We start from the raw sequence: 22,793 nt of genomic DNA, 5'->3' as shown, positions 1-22,793 counted from the left end.
TTGACTTTACTTTGCTTGACTCGTGGTCAATGGCTTGTACATAATGGCTGGCCCCAAACAACAACTACCATGGGCTCTTTGGGGCATTTGCAAACAATGACATTACGCTGACGTTTATTAATCGCATTTGCGAAATTAATGTCGTGACATTTTCGGTTTAATGTAGTTGTAATAAATAAAGGCCCCATTTGCCCATGGACTAACAGCAAGGCACAATAAATACGTTTGTTATAAAAAATCAATACAATGGTCGCACAGACAGAAGGCAGACACCACAGATAGCTGCTGCTGTCACTGCTCCAGATTACGTAATTCAGATTTGCATATAACAAATGAGTCAAACGCTGCCTACTTAATTCAATTTATAGATGATTTACGTAATACAACTATTAAGCGATTGTTACAAAATACTAACTCTTATGTGAAAGTAAAAAAGAATACGAACTTTACCCCAGATGGGACTCGAACCCACAATCCCCGGCTTAGGAGGCCGATGCCTTATCCATTAGGCCACTGGGGCATGCTGTTTCTGTTGTCAGAACGTGGTGATAAGATTCAAGTCAGCTAAGAATAAACGGAAAAAGAACAATGAAAGTTAAAACTGAAATTGCATTCTCGAATTTAATCATGTGTCAAAACAACTGTTAAAACATTATATGCAGAGAAACAACTAAATAAGCAGACATATTTATCTGACGACATATTTGGGTAATATTTACTCCGCGCACAAATGTATTTCTCGATAAGCATATGTTATTGATAGTGGTTATAAAAATTTTCTGGTTTCCAAATACCGAATAAGAAGTACAGCTTTTACGAACTCAAAAAGTACCATTGTGTGTTTCTGTTAGTAAATAGTGGCAATACATCTTCACAGGAAGCTACATATTTCCACCCCATAACGTATGCATAAAATAAACACGTTTTATTCCATCAAAATATATCGCTTCTTGCGTTAACACTGAACTGACTCATACATGTGTGCCGTCTGCTCATAAGAGCAGTTTGCCGGCCGCTACCACAAGCCCCAGTGGCCTAATGGATAAGGCATCGGCCTCCTAAGCCGGGGATTGTGGGTTCGAGTCCCATCTGGGGTAAAGTTATAAATTTTTTTTGCGTTTGATTTTTTTTTTAATGTGGATATACATTTGTGTTTTAGTGCATCATTCCTGATATTTTTTTTGTATTCTTCCGATCACTTAGTTTCATTTTAATACGCTGAATAAATTGTAGCATTCAATGAACATACTAAGATTGTTTAGAATTTCCCCTAGGCCTCGCAAGCTATTGGCAGTGCTCCATCAAGCCAGAATATCGGTCAGCCGCTCCCAAATGTCTGCCCACAAGCCAAAAGAAAACCAGGCAAACTCGTCACAGCAGTTGACATTTCGCTGTGCCACTTCCACTTAATTTAACAACTTTACGAGCGCCAGCCAATGTCTTCTAATATCGTTTTCAGGCATTTTCATCCGGGCTCTTAAATGGCAATCAACTTTCTGATGAGTTGTCAAAAAGGCCGTCGCTTGGCGTTTAGGTGGATGCACCACCAGTGGGTGTGGTTTGTGTGGTTTGGGCTGGGATGAAATCCATCCACTTTAAAAGTTTGCCAAAAATTGCGGCTCATAATTTCACTTTCGCTATCTGAAATATGCATGGTCGTAAAATTTGCCAACGCCGTCCAAATGGCCACCCTGGGAGCCAAGGATGCACAGGCATCGCCGGGCTGGCATGGGATGGGATTGGGATTGGGGGGCTGGGTCTTGGTTAGATGGAAGCTTCGGGCATAAGCATTAAAATTGCATACAGGCTGGGAGGGCGAAAAAATACTAAAAAATAAAACTGTGCCTTGCATAGTTTCATTTGCTTTACGATTCAGCGAAACTTTGGCTGAGGATGCACACAAGTTAGGAGCGGGAGGGGGATTTGGGGTGGGATAAGGGGGTCTCATCATTAATGTAAATTCATTGTTGCATGCAACATGCTGGGCGGGCAAGCGGTGGGCGGAGGCGTGCTCCACTGCCTGCATTATAACAATTCATACTGCATTTTTGATACGAATTCAACTTTCCCACGTACGCATAATCCATTAAGTTGCACATGGGAGGCTTTCGAATGCAAAACACCCTGTGATGTGATGTTTAGTAGGATAAACTGAAAGCTGACCTAACTATTTAAGCCCAAAACAGGTATCACATTCTTGGAGTGAAAAAGTCTTTGCTATGTCAAACTCTGAAAGGATGTTTGCTAGCCCAAGATAAAGACATTTGGACTTTAAGCTATATTTTGAAACACTGCTGCTATTACGTACCCGCAGCTGGGAAAAAACTCATTTCGCCCAACACGCCGCACCGCAGTGTAAAACTTTTTCGCTGAATTAATGGCAAGGGTGCTTTAGCACCCCGAGGAAAGTAGGCCAAAGTCCGGGCTATATGGTGCGAGTATATAGGGCGGGGTAACTAAACGATATGGAGGCGGAGTGGGGCGCAGAGGCATTCGGTAAGGTTTATGGAATGCTCCGCAGATTGCATTTGTTGCATTTTACTTAATTGAAAAAGGCCAGCAATGTGGAGGAAGGCCGTAAAAGGACAATATCGCTGTCCCTAGCCCTCTATGGGCCGCCTGTGCACTTCATAAAGCTGACAGGGCCCGGATCGGTGCGGGCTGGCTATAAAAGAACATGACCAAAGAAGCGGCTCTCGAGGATGCGAGCACAGCAAACACACCAAAATAGACCGCCAACGGACCGCCGCAAACGGGCAACAAAAAGCGCAAAAGCATCTGCAACAAGCAACAAGCAACAGCCAACAAGCCTAAGCCAGCCAGCCACCAACAGCAAAGAAACAACGAGCGGCAAAAATTATCTACTCAGATTATGTCGAGATTAATTACATACGCTGAGCGCCATTGTCTTGTCAATAAATTGTCGTTGTCGTCGACGTCGCCTGGCATCGTGTGGCTTTAAGATAAGACGGCCCCCGACGACTACCGAAATGTTAACTGGCTTTTCTCCTCCACTCTTTATATTTTTTGCCATTTTTTTGGCTGATGCTGTCAAAATTGGTTGCTCAACCCGGGAGTTGGTGCACTGCAGCCAAGCCCCTCGTCCTCGGCTAATTAATTTAGAAATGTTGCCGGCATCAGCGCGACGAGCCCACCAAAGGGAGCGCCACATCCACTTGGTCCACCGTTAGCGGGCAAACACTCGTAATAATGAAATGATATAGGTTTAATCCGGCGATAAGCATCGCCGCATCCCTCTAAGCCAAAGTGCTCGCCAAGTGCGCGTAAATTAATTGGCCAGAAAGCGAGGGTTATCCTATGTATGCACGAGACTATATATGCAATTCCCATCTCAGAAGAGCGCCGACCAAGTTTATGGGCCTGGGATGTGGCTTCGACTTGGCCAAGGGGCACTGACGTTAAATTTAGTGCATGCTAGGCGCCGAATGGCCAATGTAAATTTCGAAAGGCTACGCCGTCTTGGCCCGACTCAAATGTACCGACCATCGGGGCTTTAGAGCGGCCGAATGATGGCCCACGAGCATGGGCAGGGCTAATTAGAATGGATAACACGATATTGGCATCTCTGCACCTGGAAAATACTGCCCAGCATAACTCCAGATGAGTGTTTGTCCATGTAGCAGATGCGCTTCGAGATTGCGTGGAAAATATGGCCTTTCATAAGAAATAAATTCTAATGGTGGTTATAAATTCATTTTATTATTTATACGTATGTTTTATTTACTACATATGAATCTAGCATTACTTACTTACTTGTTGCCACATCGATATTATTATTTATGTTATTTATTTCATTAGTTTGAACATTGCTCAGACACTTGACAATCTGAGGTCACTTCAGTACCATCGTATATAACCCATTGATTTTTTTAATAATCATCACCCAGTTGAATGTCCACATGGATGCGGCTCATGAGGCTTATGCAGTTCTGGCCCTTTTCAGTTGCTGGTTTGGCCCAGACTTTAAGGACCTTCAGCTGATCTTCCTTGTAGTAAGCTCTCAGTTTCCTCTGCAAATACTCTCCAGTTAGCTGATTGTTTACGAGGTGCAGTTTCTGCGACTTCTAACGCTTTAGTTTGGGTAGCGTTCTTTTATATGAAAGGCCAGTTCGTTCTTATCACTCGAAACTAAAACCTTGATTAGATTTAAAATACAAATTTGCGTTATCTTTCCCCAAGTGAAATTTCAAGTCTTTAATGCTCAGATTGCTAGGTCATATCGCCCAATGCGCACACTTAAAGGTTTGATTGGTGCTGAATGATATGATATATTGCGTCTTTCATGAATAATTGTCTAGAAAGACCTTTTATAAGACTCACATAACAAAATTCTGAGTTTCTGTTGCTTACCTTTTTGTTTTTGCTTGTATTTAGACTTTACTAGTCGATATTTATTAGATACATATTGTGACAAGTGTGAGACTTAAAGCTCATATTTAATAAGGATAGGTATGAGTGCCTTTCACACATCCGCTCTGGAGGCCTGGCAACATTAATTGGATAAACAAATATTTACTGCCACATTAGTCATCATTAATAACACATGCTGAGGGAAATTGGGCTGGGGCTGGAATACCCCTTAACTCTGCATGACCGAGTGCATTTCGGCGTCCACTTCGACCGCATCTAATTGTTTATAATTAAAGTTCCTGGCTTGTCTGTGCTTCGGTTGGTCAAATGAATACGTTATTATATTGAGAGTTTACTGTAAACAACCAGGACACAAGTCAGTGGATAACATGCAAAATGTGTGCAGATGACGACTACCGAGTGAAAGTTACCAGGCTCACTCTATTCTGCTTGCTTACGGCAAAGTTGCCAGAAGCTGTGCATATTGAAATTCCATTACTTGGAAAATCATCGCGAAAGTGCATCCGAGATGTTGTTAGTTGGATGCTGATGTTTGGTACACTGAGAGGATATCTACTTAGGCTAGCTTAATGTTAAAGTCAAGTAAGGATAGGAAGCCATACATAAGAAGTGGCGAAAAGTGGGCAACCATATATTTATAAGAGTTTATAGTGGTAACTCCAGTATTTATTCAATTTCAATACTTTTCTGGAAGAAGAAATATACATTTTCCGCTGTGCCATCTGCGGACAGTGATTCAAAGTTCTTGGGCTTTCAAGCTATTTGCGAGCCACGCTCCTGATCCACCCACACACACACAGGCACAAGCACACACCCACTAACGCAAGGTAATTTCCCAGGCGGGTAACGGTACTTTAGCGGCTGTGACGCCATTTTGCCGTCGGCCATTTCCCGTCTGCCATCGCGTGCCGCCTGAATAATTGATGCCACGAAGGGCTGTGATGGGTTAAGGACTGATCCAGGAACGGAGTCGCTATTAATGAGTTCCCACCGCCTATATGCATAATGTATAAATATATATGGCACTGCCAATGGCTCAGCTCACCACCCGCGTCGCAGTTGACAAATAAGCGCTTAAGTAATTTGCTACCGTTTGCCAACCGAAAGGGGGAAACTTCACAAGTGAATATTAAATAAATTTTCCAGTTATTGCCTGCGTCTGTGCCTCAGCGAATCCAGCGGCCTCAACAGCCTCAACGGGTTAACCGAAGTCTGCCGAAGAGTGCTGCATTCAACTTGTAATTAATGTCAAATATTTACACATTTGCCGGAGATCAAAGGTCTGCCAGCAAGTCTCGCAGCAGCGAGGCTAATTAAATGAGTATTTATATTTAAATTACACAAAACTACTTAAAGGCTTTACCCTTGGCACGGAGGCTGATGAAGTGGATTGGGTGGCGGTGGCACTGGTGGGTTTTCACCTAAGCACAGCTGGTGGCAGTGAAAGTCTTTGGCTTTCGCTTTCAAGCGGGCCGAAAAATCAACCCCTTGCTGTTAATCCATACAGCAGGTTATGCCTGAAAAACTGCCACCTAATTAGCCTAAACTGGTGGCAATCTGGCAATCTGTACAACTAATCATTTACGATGCCAATATGTAAACTTAAAAATCTTACTGTTCGAAGTCGCTGGGTTCTTTCAAAATAAAGTGCACATTGTGATATAATGCAGGCTTGAGCAAAGTGGCGCGCTTGTTACCGCTTAGTTAAATATCCAAACTTATCCCTTTCACTGGCTGCTCATGCCGAAAACTTTCCCAGAATATGCACAAAGTTCAAAGGTGAACTTGCCGCGTCCTTCATCCTTCACCGGCAATTTGTCGCACAATTTAGCCCGGCATTCAATTTGCTTCGAACTGTGGAACTCGCTCGTCAAAGGATTTTGGCTTGTTAGCGCTGCACTCAATTGGAGGCATTTAAATGCCGAGCGGTCGACTGGCAGCAGAGGGTTAAGGCAGCAGGGGGGTTAAGGGTTTGCATGCGAGCTGCTGCAATTTGAAAATGCAGTGGCGCCCTAGCGGAGACAAGAACCCGCAGAGCAACCAGTTCCAAGTTCGTGTGTGATGATATTCGGCATACGTCATGTGGGAAATGCGTGTGTGCAGTGCAATCTTGGTTTTTCCGGGAAACCGGGGTCTGCGTCCGTGGCCGTGTCCGAGTCTGGCTTTCGGCTCCTGCTCTCGGTTTTCCATTTCTCCGGCGCTGTTGCGGCTCTGTTAGCCGGCCACCGTAGGCGGAAATGTTACGGCGCACACACGAAATGCATTTTGTAACCCAATTTCCTACTTCCGGTGTCTTTTCGGCAGCCCCCGCACCACCCACTGCCACTCCCACTGTGGGTGAGTGGGTGAGTCCCATCGCCCGCTGAGAGACGTGAGCATGTCGGAGAGTGAGCGGAAATGAGCTTGGCCGGAAAATTAACCCACACGGCTCTCTCGCACACATGGAAGCTTTTCCACACATGTTCGAATCGGAAAATGCCGAGCTACTTCTTAAAGCTTTCCCGAGCTTTTGCCGTACCATTCTGGCAGCTTTGTGCCCCACCTTCTGTTCCCATCCCCTTATGGCATCGCAAAAGGGTATATGTTATTCGTCAACAAATATGTTACAGGTAAAAAAATTCATAATCTTAATAAGTTTAAATTTCCTGTTCAGCCAGTCAAAGGAAAAATAATAAATTTAACTATAAGAATTACGACGCAACTTAAAGTAGTAGTTTCTAAATCAAACCGAAAATAGGGCATATAAAAGTCGACCCTTCTATCTATATATTGCTTGAGTGCTTTTTTTCTGTTTGCGATTTTCCCCATTTAATGCCGTCGCGCAGCTGTTTTGACCAGGTGACGTATTGTAATGCCGCCACCAGTCGTGTTGCCACTTTGATTGATTGGGTAATGAAGTTATTAGATAGGTGTGATTGTCAGGCCGTGCGAGATTTCGGTTTCGAGTGTGGCAGCGGCGAATTAAGTGCCTCATTAGATTGTTATGATAGGTGTGCGGCATTGTGGGCGGCGCTGCAATACGCGAAATGCAATTACTATGCAAACGAACGTGTGATTGAGTAGTCAGCTTGAGTTTTTCCATGAAGGGTTATTAGAAGCCAATGCCACTGGGAAAAGAGCGAAGGATTTTAGATATTCAATAGTGTCTTTGATTGTGGTATATGTTTCTCTAAAAGTACATTTTCCAGACAGACAGTGTAGGATATTACTAATATAGAAATGTAGGTCGCTTTCGAATTTGGCCAAAATAAAGTAGACAATCCCATTGCCACTGATGTGGATCGCTTTCCCGTCCGTTCGCCAGAGAGACCAGAGCAATCCAATTCCGCGGCGGAAAATATGATAACAGCTATGGCCGCTTGTCACTAATGCTGACAAGGTCACATTGTCAACGTCACTGCGCGTGCGTAAACCAATAAAATTTGTCCAAAACGGCCAAGACAATAGCCAAATAAACAAAGGCTAAGCGAGGGGCTGCTGGCGGATGGAGCGGCGGTAATGGGGCAGCTACATACTCGTATAGCCGCAGCTAAACTGGCTTTAATGATTCAATCCCAAATATGGGTGTCAATAAGTTAACAGACAGACAATGTTGCACTTGCCGCGGCCAAATGCGCGGTCTTGGCCAAAAGCCAAAGGAGGAGCAGATCTGGAATTGGCTGTGGACCCAGGCCCAGACATCGCCGCAGAAATTATGAAATGCATTTAATTTTGTTGCACACTTTTTGTGCGGTCCGGCAAATTCAGCTGCACAGCTCCTCAGCTCTTTGGGTCTTTGGAAAATCTATAAAAATTCCATTGACCATAATTTAAGCCGTTGGCATTGGACTTGGACTTGGACTTGGAGTTGGAGTTGGCCATGGTCCTGGTCCTGGTCTCTACTGCTGACTGTTTAAGGAAGCAAATGTTTCCGTGCAGCTGCCAACTGGTTGACAACTTGTGCGGACCTGTGTTTTATGTGCCATCGGCTGCTGCAGTCGGGTTTATATTGCAATCTGTCTACAATCATGTCACATCGTTCTGCAACTGGTTCTGCCAGAGATCTCCCTCCAATCCGGCCCAATCCTGGCCATCTAATGAGCTTCGAGGGCGTTGCAACTTTAAGGGGCCCCCTCATATAAAAGGTTTATTGCTGGCAAATGGAACGGGGACTATGGCTACCCATAAATCTCAAGTGAATGCCGGTCGAGGATGCATAAAACTTCTGACATTAAGAGCCAGGCGCCCGCGCTTAAGTCCAGCAGGACATCAAAAGTTGCTCCTGGCTGGCCGTAAACAAATAAACAACAAGCTGCAGAACAACTGGCCAAGAATTTGCCGCCAAAGAGAAGCCAAGGAGCTGGAAAAATAGCAACAATAACAACAATAACAAAAATAACAAAAAATTGTAACGCAGTCAACAAGGACACTGTCATAACTTTTTTAATGTCCTGGACAGGGGCGGTCGTACAGCTGACAGTAGATAAATTCTAAGCAAGCAACTTTAGCAGCCAACTTGCACTGACATTTCTCTCTTGGCCACGTTGCACTCTGACAAATCGCAAAGTGCTCCCGAGTCAGCCAAAATGGCGAAGCAAAATAGGGACAGGGCCCAAAAAAAGCAAAAAGCCAAAATAGTTGGCCAAAAAACTGCTTTGCCCCGCTTAACATTTCTTTTGTCTCTCCGGCGAATCCCATAAATCTCTCCAAGCTACTTAATTTTTTAGTACGAGCTGCATATAACTTTGGAATCGCTCCGTAGTACATTTTATTTGGTTACAGCCACCGCAGCGAGGAGGAGAATGTATTGCCTAACCCCATGTAATTGACGGTTGACACAGTTGGCCAACTTTGACAGCAAACACAGCCGGCCAAAATTGAACTGAGCCTGATGTTTGGCTGAACTGAATTGCCAGTTGCATAATTGATTTCTTTTGTCTGTACTTAGAATTGACTTTATTGGGTTCGCTTAAATATTACCTGTTCCCCATGGGCGGGAAAAGGGGTTTTGCAGATAGTTCAATTAAAAAAAAGTATTAGGCAATTATTGCACAAGAAATTCCTCTCCAAAACTGATTAGCAATTTAGTACGATATTTACATTTCATTACAGGTGCTTGTACCTCGCTTGCCAACAAATTTCTATTTAATATTTGTTTTTCACATTCGATTCCATCGAGTAAAGAGCATTAAATTTATCTAAATGCCTGCACTTATTGATTTTGTATAATAACTCAATAATTTTGAATTGGCAGACAACTAATTAAAAATTAAAAATGGATCGACTGTGGGTTACTTAATTAACAGTTTGATTGATTGAACTCATTGTATTACTGAAATAATCGCGCCAGTTCAGGCAACATGTCATGAATGGACGACACCACCTCTTTTACCCTGGAAACTCAGCTGATGGAATTGCTTTCGACCAAAAATCACGAACGCAATAATTACAAAATGCGGAAACCAGGATGCAAATGCCCATATTTGTATTTATATATTTTAATTACGGAATCAAATATTGTGGCTAGCTTATTATTTTGTACTTTGTGCTGCGCCGGCAAACTGAGCGAATGAAATAGCAAAGCTGTCAACTGAAGCTAGGATTTGCATTTCAATTTAAATATTGTGCATGGCAATCCATCAAACGAGGCTAAAACAGGTCAGAAAACTGTCACCAGCTGGCCATAAATTGAATTAGTAATTCAATGCCTTATTAGAGATTATTTAAGGTGAATATGGCAAAGAGCAACAAGTTCATTAAATGTGGTATTGAGCGAAATGCCTAAGTGCCCAAAGCGAAAGTGCTAGAATTCGATATCAAATAGTTAGCAAACACCTCAATTATTTCATGTATTGTATTGTATTTCTTCTTATTTTTCAAGCACCTCTACTCATTGCCAATTAAGAAGGATTCCATCAATTTTGATGGGCAGGCAGCGGTTTCCGCCTTCCCTTTGCTGGTGCCACAGATCTTTGAGTTATTTGAGCAGGAATGGCCAGCGAGATCACCTGAACAGGGCTATAAAGATGCTGTCGGGATGTTGTCATTAGCATCGAAAAGAAATAAAATATAATTTATTATCAGCTGGTTGTCACATCGACGCACGGAGCGGTCGCCTTGCCAATTGGGTGTCGATGCGAAATTATTAATTTTCTCGCATTGCTCGTGGCCCTTTCCACTTTTCCCCTGCCAGCGCCGCCTATCTGCCGGCCAGATTTTCCTTTCCAGGATGGCGTGTGAATGCGACAGCGAGTGCGGAATGCGTTTGCCTTGGGTTTTCTCTCCGTCGAACGCATCATTACGATAACAATCGCAGCTAAACGGCAGCCGACCGTCTCGGTCTTCATTTAAGATTCCTGGCGTTGCTTAATAATGCAAGATTCATGTCGATATGTCAATGCGTTTGCGCGCAATCGATCATTTTGGCGAGTGAGGCGGCCCAAGGAGTCAGTCGCCTGCTCCGAAGAGCACTCTTCCAGAGGACCTGGGTCTGCAAAAGATCCAAAAGAGCCAAAAGCTCCAAGACACTCACCATTCACCAGAGCGGCCCGGCCTGTCCTTGTTTGACATAATGTCGCCAGATTAACAGCGGCGATAAACCAGCGGACAGTTGTTTAGTCGGAGGCATTATCTTGGCGGAGTTGGCAATTTTATGGGCCGGCTTATTACACGATTTGGTCACGGCTAACAATACATCACGCAGCAGTGATAGTGATAAGGCTGCAGAGCAGAGCCACGGACGAACTTATCAATTAAGCAGTTGGTGATCTCTCATTACACGATCGCTACTGTCAAATGCCCCATAATTTATAGGACTCGAAGATCGTTCCAGCCAGCGATCAATCGAGCATCGAGCATGGTGCATGGTGCATCAAGTATGTCAACCGAGCGGCGAGGAGCATGCAACATTGATTTATGCCAGCCCGTTCAGCACCACTTTTTGTGGCAAGCGGACAGAGTTGTCATAAGGACAACTGCAGACAGCGAACAACTGGCTGCCGCGGACACATCCCTTTTGCAGCGTTTTATAGTTATTTTATGTTAATTCATCAAAAGTATCTCCATTCCGAGGGATCTGCGCTTTGCGCATGTCTATTTCCCATCGATCATCAGCTGCTGCGATTATTTCCCCGAATGTTTATTGAACATGCTCATTGTTATGCGGGCTGGTGTCTCAAATATATATTTTTGGAACCAAAGGCTTTCTGCGTTATTATCGAGGTGTCAAAACATAATTGTGGACAGGACAGTTTTGAATGGGGCTATTCCCATATTTTGTCAGGTATCTTCGTTTGATACCCGGGCTATTAGCATTCGCTTGTGTGATGCTCATACAAAACATTGAAATCGAACATACTCGGATTTCTGATTTCAATATCAATGTGGTTGTTGAGAATCCAACGGCGTACAGTTTTCAAAGTAATTGAATTAAATGGGCCGTGACGATGTGATCACGATTTTCCCTAGCATAATTGTTGAATTCTACTTTGCTAAAAACTTCAGAAGCAGACTGACTAACATGACTAGAGAGACAAGTCTGATAATGAGTTCATGAATATTATTTATGGAGCCGAGAACACCTACTTCGTAATGCCAAACTGTTTAGTAGAGCCTTTAATAGTTTTCGCTTTGGAGCATACACCCTGCTAGTACAAATAAGTCTCATAAACTTTGCGAGTGATAAAAAATATAAAAATAGTTTTCTCGTGCGCCTTGGAAAGTTGTGAAAAATATGGCACATTTATGAAAAACTTTAACTAGCTGCAATGGCCGTCATAAATCATGGGCATGAAAACGATCCAGTGAAATGAGTGCTGCCCACTCTGATTACATTTTCAATCTAACTCGACTTAGCCAAAGTGCCCATTAAATGTCATTTGCAAAGCGCGAAACATTTTTCGGCTAAATCATTTCTGGTGGCAATCCGGCAGTGTTTCGCATATAAATTCCCACATCAAAATTTGCAGCCCGCTTAGCCGCTGACAAGGCACAATTCATATGTGGCATAAATTTGAACCCGTTCGGCGGGGCGTGGCACTTTGGGGGCCACAATCTCTGCTTCTCGGCCGACATTTATTATGTTTCAAGCAAAGGCTCCAAAGTAAAAAACGATTGCAGTATGGCTCATGTGAAACGCCTGTCGACAGACTTCTACTTTTTGCTTTTTGCTCCGCACCAACTGCTGGCGACAATTGCAAATGAAATATAATTTTAATATTTTATGGACATTCTGGCACACACAGCCTTAGCATTTCCAACTGCTGGCATTACGAATGCCAGTTGGATTCCAACTCTTTGAACGTTCGCTTATTTTTTCGGGTCTATGACAAGTCTTCGTTTTGTTATTTTCGGTAATTTATGATGGAAATTAATATGCACCCATGGCTGCCTTTTTGGGTAGGGCAAATCGCAGGCTGACGCGAGTGATTAGTGAATAAATGTGGAAATTATGCTAACGATACATATTAATACGCCAATGATACCTCAGAAATTTGTCAGCACGTCGCCGTTTTGACACTTGGCTAAAGAGGTGGCAGAACTGAGCCCAGCTCACGAAAATCGGGTTTATGGTTAAGCAACTTCTGAAATCGATAAAGCTGAAAGTCCTAATGGGCGATTAAAATATCTGGCGGTCTCTTTGACAGAAACAATGGAATGCGCCTAACTATATAAAGTAACTTTTGTCAGTTAGACAAAATAATTTAAATATATATCTTTTTTAAGTGCATTGACCACTTTAAAGGTTTAGCCGGATACAACTTGGACCCAATTAGGTTTGTTTTAAGGTGCACTTGAATGGAAATCAAATTATCCAGCGCATTGGCCATCGACATGTTTATCCAAAGTCCTCATTCATCAAGTCGATGAATGGCTCTGCAAATGGGTTATTCATGGCGCGGGCTTGGCCAAGAAGCAGTTCCACCTGATTGGCGTATGTTATTGGAGCGATTAACTGTTCGTTTACCCTAGATAATGGGGGCCATAAATTTGCAGTCTGTTCGGGACCGAATGGCAGGCGGCTTAGCTCACTTTCACTTTGCCAGCTTGTTCGGAAAATGCCAAATGGCCAAAACGGACGATTTTCATTTTCAATCAGCACCACGAGTACAAGAAAAACCCACGGCACTGTGGGCCCAGACGGGGGGCACCTGATCAGATGCCCATTAGTCGACACCTGCCGACGTTTTGAGCGTTTCTTAACACGTCAATGGAGCTTGGGCGATCAATTAATTTGACATGCAAGCGGAACTCAAGTCGACTCTGCTCGACTCAACGCGACGCGACTTAATCAAATGGAAAAGGGTAACGAAAGCCGATCGGCCAATAAAACGCTGGGCCAACTTGGCCATGTAAATCCTTTCACTTTCCAGCCAGACCGCAGCGAATAAATCTGTATTTGCCGGGGGCTCCCAGTGGAGCGGGCTTTGTAGATCTGAGCGGGCGATTACCGCACTCGTCTGATGATGATGATGATGATGGCGATGACGATGGCTGGGCACGACGGGAAAGCGCGGAAAATACGGGTGGAAAATGGGGGGAGAGGCACTGGTAGTCGTCGGTGGATCACCTGGCGGATCAATCAAATGCAGCAATTTTCGGTAGCAAATAAATCCGAAAGCACGCAACTCCAAAATGCAGTTGATAGATCGATTGGCATTCAATTAAAGTGTGCGCTGGTCGAAAATAAACAGCCGGGCTAGTTCATAATTGTATTTGCCAATTGCATTTTCAATAATTTTTCCGCGGCAAGAGTGTGCGGCATTTTTGTGCGTTTCGTGCCCATGTGGGTCAACGCGGCGAATGCGCAATTTCCTTTGGATAAATCATGGCTACATGGTACATGGCATTTGAGATAGGCATTTATATGTTATTGCCCCACAGTCCGGTCCGCAGTTCTGGCTTTTGTCAGTTGATCGCTGTGCGGACAGCAACATTTGTAAAACATTTTAATAACCATTGGCCATAACAATAATGACAATGTTGCAGCTGCTGGGGAATTGAATTTTGATTTGCTCGCTTACGGTTCGAGATACAAAAACTATTAAATTGAATGGGTTTTGCCTAGACAATGCACGAGCTCAGGTGAACCGTCTGAGCAGGCTCATCATTAAAACGTAATCTAACTCATACTTGAACGGGGGCACACTCATCCTGGAGTAGCTCATTAGCCTGGTTCTTACCTGAAAACTTGTGCCACTTGATAATGTTACGAAAATGTTTTATTACTTCCACCTATGCCAACAATTAACATAAGAATTTCGACTGCTCCACAAACTGCAGGGAGAACTTTCCGCCAGACAAACGAAACTTCAGCAAATCAGACACGCACGACCAGGAAAAACATATATCTCTATATATATATCCATATATATGAAGAAATGTGTGGAAGATATATATCTTGCAAAGTGGCGTGCTTTCCTGCCGGCTTTCTGTGGCTTGGCTATCATTTACATACGCATCTGTCGGGCTTTCTCTGCTGACTTCCGCCGGCATGCAAAGAACGCTTTTCACTTTCCCATCCGCTTGCGGAAAATTTGTCAAGAAACACAATGCCTGAGGACCCCTCGAAGGAGTTTGAAGTTACAGCATTTTGCGGATTCCTGGTTCTCGAGTGCCTGCCTCACTTTGTGGGGCTCATTAAGTTGGCTTTGCAGGTGGCTGCAGGTGCTGAGCGGCATTGCCAATCAATTTGCATCCAATCAATAATTGCAACTTCAATTAGGCAAACAAAAACTCTGATTTTTCGCTCGGCGAAAAATTGCCAATTACCTGGCCCCAGAGTTGGGGCAATTGGACGATTAATGCGAAAATTTCCATTGGCCAAACTGACGAATATTTAACGAGTCGATTTTTGAGCTGCAACTGTAACTCATGTGGCCAAATGTTGTATGGATCTGCAACTAAGGTGGGTCACAGAGGAAAACCGGGGAACTTCACGTCGAATAGGGCACACACTTATCTTATCTTACATTAATGGCGAAGGGAGGAGTAAAGTGAATATATATTCCCGAGAATCAATAAACTGATAGGCTTATCTAGAGTGCCTATATTAGGTACAGATTAATTAGCAATTATGAGCTTAATGATATCCTAACACAATTTAACTCTATCACACATTCCTGAGCCTTCGTAACTTGTATGACAAATGTCATTCCGCAAATCAAGTTTATAGGCTCTGAACAAGAATATCCCCGTCACGATTCCGCTCTGACAAATCAACTGAGAAAAGGTAATGCCTCGGCTGGAATATCGATGGCAAGCTGCAACCCCGAAACAAGCAATTTTATGGCCTGCAGCATAATGGAAAAACCGTTGATAAAAAACAAAAGCAGCCACAGCCAAGTGGACTTTTGTTTCGGGCCAAAAGAGTGCTCGAAGCTGGATGGAGTTGGCTTTTGTGCCGGCCTGGTATTTTTATTTGTATTTGCGCTAGTTATAATTGGCATTTTAGAACGTCAAGGTTTCGGGCACAGCTCTAGAGCTCTGGGTTCAGAGTCGTTTCTCGTGTTTCCCTGCATTTCCATTTGAGTGTGCAAATTTTTGCACAATTCCATATACCTAGACTAGACGGTCTGTCATTGTTTGCTGTTTCTATTTGCCATTTGTTTTCATTGGCCTGGCGAACGACTGCAATTTTGTTTCTTCCATTTTTTGGGTGGTCCCCGGGGTCTTGGCCGGGGTTAAACGCCAATATTGCGGCAAATGGATATGCAACTGGGGCGTGGTCGCCGCAATTTGCATTGCATTATGTAATTAGACAAAGTGAATAGCCGCTCGGTCCGTCGGTCGGTGGATAATGGGGCTTTCATTATGTCCGCAGCACTCAGCCAAGGAATCCCGCGGCCAAGACCGTCCAAGTCGGTTCATCGCTGCGTCGGCATCTCTTTCACATCGCCACATGAGCTGCGATCCGCACGCAGGTCCCGGTGCCTCCTCTTAACCCCACTCTTAACCCACTGTAACCCACTGTGTCCTGTGGCCATGCATCATAATCAGCGGCGTTGATGGGCCGCCGCGGCTGCTACACTGCGCGAAGCGGGCGCTCAGTTAACACCTTTCAGCATTTATAAGGCCCCAAATGGCCTCTATGGCCCTCTATGATTTCTTACTTTGCCAGGCGACTTCAAGCTGTGCCGTGGCTGCATTTCAGCCATCGTTGCCCGTTTTCCCGCGGGCAGAAGCGTCGCGCATGCGCACGTTGTGATCGCGATCGCAGTCGGAGGAGTCCAGAGACCAGGGATCTGGACTCGGTTGGATGTTCCGACGAAGTAGAGATGCTCTCACGGGGACATTTCAATAAGCCAGTACGTCATTTTTGAACATTTTGATACATGTTTCGAGCTGGTTTCACTTTAAGGTTCTTTTTCTTTATACTTTAATATTTTTTTCCATAATTGGAGACCAACCCTCGACTCATAAAGTAGCTGTCTATGTAGGCAGCGAATAGCTGGGCACAGGGTATATGATGGTCCAGGCCATAAGCTGCAGTTTATGTCGGTGCTGGCATCCCACATTCATGGGCCACGTCCACAACTCGGCCACGTTTTCGCTTCAAGTTCAAGGCGTTTGAACTCTTGACATTTGGCAGGCCGCGCTCGTCTAGTTGGTTGCCAAAGCCGCCTCCCCTCGGTTACCTCGTAAATGTAACAACTCGATTAGCGCGAAACATTCAGCCGGCGGCTCAATGCGAACTGGAGCGTTAGAGTGCTCGCCTACCGGATTGGTTGACCAGGGACTGACGGGGCGCACCAGTACCACCACGAGTATCTGCATCCGAATCTGCCGGGAGGAGGCTTAGCATTAACGGCACGTTCACGTCGAGTTGCCACTTTTCTCTCGCTCTAATTGGCCTGCCCAGGCCTGAGCCATCGCGGCCAAAACGGAGTGAGCCGGCTCAGCTTTTACTGCATATTGCACGCGTTCCCAGTCCACTCCGCTCTGCTCCCATTCCATTCCGATTCCGATCCCTTCCATATGCTATATGTGCCATTTACCGATGTGATGCGCTTATGACGCTCGAGTCCGGTGCCCCAATGGAGTGCGGGAGCCACCCAAAAATGCACAGCCGCAATCGGAATTCCGGAAATGGCGCAACTGCACAGAAGAATTCATTTTTGAATTCTATGCTCAGTACCCATCCCATTCTGACGGATAAAAGGATATTTATATGCCTCTTAAGGAATGGCAAAAATATATGAACAAAATATGATATAGAAACAGCATTTTTGAGCAGTTCTGGTCCTGCTTTTTCCCACTGTCCCTCAGCGGCTGTGGGTTGGCTCGAATTGTTCACGTGGCTGATTGCTGCACTCGGCCAAATAACAGGATTACATTGCGACCCTCATGTTAGTTGGCGCTTACTCGGCCTTCCAACTTGCCAACCGCCGGCAAAACAAGTGGGCGAAAGCCTATTGTGCGCGTGTTGAGGTGGCGAGGCACGCGGGAAATGGCAAATAAAAATCCCTTTTGCAATCGCGCGGCTCCTGCCCCTTGAAGTGGCGCCTCCTCGAGCGCGCTGTGCCCGGAATATTTCGCTGGAGTGTCAGCTGGTTCGAAGGGTTAATCTGCTGCCCAGCATTGATGACTTCATACACACCCGTAGTTCCATATTCAATTGAATGCCCCTGATCAACATGCCAGTTTCAAATGATAATAATAAACAAACCCCGTTTTGGTTGTGCACCTGCGATGGCAATTCAAGTAGCTGGACCACTCGGGAAGCAGGACACTGAAAGAGGGTGGGAGCTCCACCTCCACCAGGAAACCCCTCAGGACAGGCTAATTGTCTGGGCTTACACCGCTGGAGAACAGAGGAGCACCTCAGCAACTGGAGCAGCTGGCGGTGCAGATCGGCGGGCACTGAGTTATGATGGCCAACGTCCCTGGTGCGGACTAATTTCGTAAACGTGGCCAATCAACGTCGGGACAGGACGTGGCCAGCAGTAGCCTGGAAAGCCATTTGCAAATTAACTTGGGGCTAGACTATGGAGCATCTAAATTGTATTTAAACCCGTTGACTGGCTGGCTGACTGGCTGGTTGGCTGGCGGGGCAGCGAATTAAATCACGTACTAGATTAAAAACTGCCCATGAAATTATTAATTTTTCAGCAGCCAGGGGCCAGGGAGCTGGGGAAACTGGTATCGCCACGTCTCATGCCTTTGTCACTTCATAAATCGCCTGGCAGTGCTGAAATTGGAGCCCGCATGAGGGCAGAAATATTTATGCAATTGTCAGCAGGTCTCAAGCTGCGCCCCATTTCAATAAAAATCAATCAGCGAAATTTATAGAACACCAGTCACCCACCGGACAGCTGTTTAACACCCCTTTGCAGCTCGTTGGGAATCACTGCCACTGCCCCACGGAAATCCCACCAAGGAAGGCGTGACTCCTTGCGCCTGTCACCGTGTAGGTGTTATATAATGCATTCAAAAGACGCCAAGAAACAAAGGCCGCCAGCCTCGGATAGCTTGTCTTTCGCAGCGGGTGGTTCCCAGAACTGACTCACTGGCAAACCCCTTTGCGCCACCCAACTTTGCATACTCGCAAATATTTATTTAAATTCATATCTGCCGAGTGCACATTGGACGCTTGTCACAGGCGTGCAGCCGCGCAGATATTGATTTATCTCATTTCCCTGGCTCTGCAATTGACAACCCACTGCCAGGCATTTATTACCGGCATTTATTGTTCGCCAACTGCAGTTTTTGGGTGGTGCGGCACTTGGGCGGTGCTCAGTGGGGCAAAGGATTCGCGGCGGCACTTGATAGCGCATAATTGGCTTAAGACAGCGGCGTATTAACAAGGCGGAAGGAGGCAGGTAGCCATAATTAAGCGTCAATTATTATGTCGAGCCAATAACATTATTTATTTACCACAGAAGGAGATGCTGTGATTGCCACTTTAAGAGAAGTACTAAGACTTGCAGCAAGAACCAACAGTTCAAGTGCCATTGAAAGAATGCCTAACTGGTGGGAATGAGCTTAAAGATAACTGGCTCCGCACGTTTAATTGAATGCACGGCGATCATAAAGCCATTTAATTATCATACGGCCATTATGGCCCCATCATGATATGGCCAGTCGTGTCAGCAATAAGTCTCCGCGGCATTTCGCTCACATTGCCGATCGGCGCGGACAATGCAGGGAGGTATTAATATCGTTTTATGGCCAACGCTGAAAACAATAAAAAATTTGTCAAATTGCCACTGTGCGCGACGACAATTGCTGCTATTTAATGCGATTGGCAAATTGCATTTCCAATTACGAATAACCGGATAGCGGGTGTGGCCCAGACCCCCGCGGACTGCTGTGGGCCCATTGATCTGGCAATCACCTCAGCCGGGTATTGCCGGCTTCAATGGATGGCCAATAATCCTTTTAAAATGGCTCTTATTTCGGCTTTCGGGTCCTGACCCGTCCGGAAAAAAGGATGTTCTTTTGCTCCTCGAGCGCATAATGAAAACATTCCACAAACCAATTCAATATTTCCGCTGCGAAGGCGAAAATCCAAAATGTTTTTGCCCCGGGCATTTCGGCGCTGTTCAGGGCACAGCGTTTTATCTTTCATTTTCAATTTACGAAAATTTTGGGCAAATGCTCGTTGTGCGCTTATCCAGCCCATCAAGCGTCCGCCGTTTCAGCCTCCTCATCTAAAATGCACATGATAGGTCCGCCTCATGTTTGGAATTCGTTATCGATGCGGCCCACTGTCCGGTTAAGGGTTTCCCCATCCATAATGGCCAGCCGGCGGGGCATAAATTGTTCAGGGCGGTGATAAAAATCGAGCCCACAGCAAACGACCCACTATTAATTAGAGCAGCCTCCGACTCTGCGACTCAAATTATGGCGCAACAAATGGCCAGCAAATGTGATAGCGCCAGCTGGCAATGGCCAACAGCCCGGTGACAACAGCCAACTGACTGACCCACCGCCACCCACCAAATGACACACACAGCAGCTCCGAGATGCAGATGGAGGCCCATTCTACCAGCAATGGGACGGGAAAATGACGCAGAGCTGCGGACACCTAGGGAAACAATTGCAACTGGTTTGCGAAAATCTAGTTCCCTTGGGGATACTCTGCCATGTGGGGAACCTCCACTAGGAGGTTCGGCGAGCGGAAAATCCCACAAAACCTTACCCAGCCTTATTATATATTTAATCGCTATAGGAAGCCAGATTATTGTCCTTTTTTCCATTAATCATGGTTTATTTAGAAGTTCTGCTCTTAAAGAGTATTTGCTGAACGACCCACTTGCATTTCGCCAGCTAAAACCGTTCGCTGGGCGACTTTCAATTTCATATTGCAGTCCCATATCATGGATCCCTCCGTGGTCCGGACTCCGTAATTAAACTGGAGTCCACGCCCAGTGCGAGTTGTTTCGTGGACCCCACTCTGACCCATTTGAAGTGGCTGTTTTGTTTCGTTTCGCTTCGTTTTCGATTTACCAGCCTCCCTGGCCGCTGCTCTTTGCGGGTTTGTCACTCGAAGCCGGCCAAGCAATTTGCATATCAGTTGTCTTGGCCCGAGTCTTACAGCGATAGCCATGGAACGACATTTCACGTCTGTCGCTGCCCGGTTACCAACTGGCTGCCCAGTGCCGTTCGAGCCGCCCATATTTTGGCCAAGTTTATTGTCCGCCCGCCCGCCTGCCCCAAAGTGACTAGGACGGAAAAGCGCTAAATGAAAACGGCAAGACTGCAGATGCAGAACGGCAACTAGTTGGTACGCATAATTTCAGAATTTTTGCCTCAACGGGGAGTCATTAGTATCAGCAGTGTGAGCATTGCCAAAAATTTGGCACTTGCATGTATGATAGACTTAATAGTGGTCCATGTAAACTTGGCCAGGACGGTTGGCAGTTGTTGTTCGCTGAGATTTCACACGTTTCACAGATTTCAATAACTATTGTGTGGCATAAGCATTGCAGCATTCCAGCAACTTGCAGCCAGCTCATTTTTCTTGTCAACGGCAAGCGGCAAGTAGCAGCAGCAGAAATGCAAGGAGACTGCCCCATTGTCGGTGTTGCAGCTTTGACACATAATTCTCGGTTACATAAATCGCATAACTGTGTCATGTCCGAACCTCCGAACCTAGTGGGCCAAAGTCCTTGGCCAGCTCGCACGCAACTGGCTGCTGTTGATTCTGGCCAAGATGTTGGAGCCGATGCTGACTCCTATGCTGATTCCAATGGCCGGGGCACGTAGCTCGTTGCGCGTGACCGCAATGCGTGCAACACTTGGGATGCCGCTTGCTTTTTGTGATATACAGAATTATTTTGCTTAGGTGGCTTGTTCTTTTCGATTTGGCGAAATCCCCCTGCGAAATGCCAAGCTGACATTCAGCTCGCGAGTCGCGATGACCTGGCCCTGAGATTGAGTGCTCCGCAGAGAGCTGCACTTTCTTCGAGCGTTGGCCTTTGGCTTTTATTATGCTAATTTTATACCCCATTGTTTCGGGGCACGCATATCACTTTATTACGAGAGATGGATGCGGATCTGGCCACTGAAGAAGGTCTCTCATTTGCATGGCGGCTTCTGCCATTTTTGGTCAGCACACAGCCAAGATCCCAGCTACCAGCTCCCAACCTCGACCGTATGCAAATGCGCTTTTTGTTTGTTGTCGGCCGGCCGGACCGGGAGCAACTGCAACTCAACTCGAGCAGTAAGTCAAATCACAACGACCCCGAAGGAGTGGACTTCCAGGATAAGGGTAAGTTTCGAGATGCCTTTGTGCTGTCAGCGGCGAGGGCAATCATCAATAAAGCAGGTTCGCCGGAGAGATTGGACGGGCTGGGTCTTTGGCCATGCGGCTGGGATGCGGATTGGGCCGGGCCAGGTCCACATGGCCCACAAAACAATGTTGAAATCAAAAGCAAAACCATTAGCACAAAACCCACGACAGTAACAGAAACAGCAAGCGCTTGAAGCAATCGATCAGCAAGTTAAGTCGAAGAGTTGATGCTCTTAGAACTTTAATACCATATCTAGATGGGTTTCTAGAGCTACATATATTTACGATTTAAAACAGGTATTCGAAACAAATATGTTTATTGCGAAACTGCCTATAAATTGGTTTCTATAGCAAACGGTTCAACAAGGGCGTCAGCCAATATTTTGTAGGGTATCTGTTGCAAGTGGGAGCGGGCGCAGAATGCAGGAGAGAGTACAAAAACTTTACATACTTTGGCGGCAATTCCGAACATTTGTTTTCATTCAGCGGAAAAGCTGCATTGAAAAGCGCACCGAAAAGCAAAGCCAGGCAACCAAACCAAAGTGATTGATGTCGTTGTGCGCTGTGTGCCAATAAATTATCAAGCAAAATTGTTGGACGGACAGGCAGACCGATCGACCATATGCTCGACTGGTCGAGTTAATGATTTGGCAATAAGTTAACATTCGGAGGCCCCGAAACATTTAAG

General features: G+C 45.5%; 2 non-coding genes across 2 annotated transcripts; one reads left to right on the top strand and one right to left on the bottom strand.

Moving 5' to 3' along the window:
* Positions 1–447: 447 nt before the first annotated feature.
* Positions 448–520, bottom strand: Trnar-ccu. The gene has a single exon. It is a non-coding gene; the product is annotated as a tRNA-Arg (tRNA).
* A 504-nt stretch (positions 521–1,024) lies between these two features.
* On the top strand, positions 1,025–1,097 carry Trnar-ccu. The gene has a single exon. It is a non-coding gene; the product is annotated as a tRNA-Arg (tRNA).
* The last annotated feature ends 21,696 nt before the right edge of the window (positions 1,098–22,793 follow it).

Source organism: Drosophila erecta, unplaced genomic scaffold (assembly GCF_003286155.1).
Source record: "Drosophila erecta strain 14021-0224.00,06,07 unplaced genomic scaffold, DereRS2 tig00000092-arrow-pilon, whole genome shotgun sequence".
Lineage (NCBI taxonomy): Eukaryota > Metazoa > Arthropoda > Insecta > Diptera > Drosophilidae > Drosophila > Drosophila erecta.
Note: the sequence above shows the minus strand (reverse complement) of the source record. Positions and strands in the feature narration are given on the sequence as shown.